The sequence below is a fragment of the Silurus aristotelis genome (genome assembly GCF_946808225.1).
Source record: "Silurus aristotelis genome assembly, contig: scaffold_202, whole genome shotgun sequence".
Lineage (NCBI taxonomy): Eukaryota > Metazoa > Chordata > Actinopteri > Siluriformes > Siluridae > Silurus > Silurus aristotelis.
The window spans coordinates 1-998 of NW_028149114.1; the positions used below are offsets into that span (position 1 = coordinate 1).

At 54.7% G+C, this 998-nt stretch overlaps 1 pseudogene across 1 annotated transcript; it reads right to left on the reverse strand.

The window, feature by feature from the left end:
- Window positions 1-3: 3 nt before the first annotated feature.
- On the reverse strand, window positions 4-367 carry LOC310723017 (mitogen-activated protein kinase 6 pseudogene; annotated as a pseudogene). Its single transcript has one exon. The product of its transcript is annotated as a mitogen-activated protein kinase 6 pseudogene (transcript).
- Window positions 368-998: the final 631 nt, after the last annotated feature.

The window sequence follows — 998 nt, forward strand, 5'->3', positions numbered from 1 at the left end:
GGCCCTGGTCCAGCACGGTGCAGAGGTCGGTCTCCACGTACTCCTGCACGATGTAGACGGAGTTGACCTCGGTCAGAGAGCCGGCGTCCTCGCTCAGATGCCGCCCGCTCGGCCCCAGCGTCTCGAACACGCGCACGATGTTGTCGTGGTCTAGACGCCGGATGATCTTGATCTCTCTGAGCGCATGCTTCACGCTCTGCGCGTCCGTTAGGACGATCTTCTTCACGGCCACTCGCTTGTCGCAGTCCTGGTCCACTGCTGAGAACACCAAGCCGTTCCCCCCGTACCCGAGCGGCTTCAGGTCCGTGTACCGGGGGCCAGGTCGAACCCGTGGATGTTCATCAGGCTCTCGAATTTCTCCGCCATTTAGTCAGAGGGACCCAGATATTACACCTTCAGTCCAGATGTTCCACTTTAGGTCTTCAAAAGGAACCCAAAAAAACAGAACTCCTTACAGCTTAACAAAACTTAACAAAACCAAAAAACCACCACCACCTCCTCCAGCGTTCCTGGTTGGATTCTCAGAGTGTGTGATGGAATGGAGGTACGAGGGGAGATCGGTGATGAAATGCACGTATGAAAGCCAGTAGTAGCAGCAGCAGCATCCTCACAGCGCTGGTGTGTTCAGTGTACGACTGGTCCTGAGCGGCAGCAGCATGGCGATCCTGACCTGAAGAACCCGGAGCCGTCTGGTCTTGTGAGGAGCAGGGTGAGGAGCAGGGTGAGGAGCGAGAAACGTGGATGAGGTCTGGGCTCGGGTTTAGCACTATCGCTCTCCCTCAGTGATCGGGTGGCTCCAGCTCGCCGCAGTCGCAATCAAAGCTATCGTCCATTTTACAGCGGGGTTTCCTGCTAAAACACACACACACACACACACACACACACACAGTTAATGATTGTCTTTTCAAAGGTTCAGAAATCACATCTGGACGTAGATGGACATCGTCAACTAACAACCTATCATCTGGAGGTGTGTCTGTACTAGCCAATCATGGCAC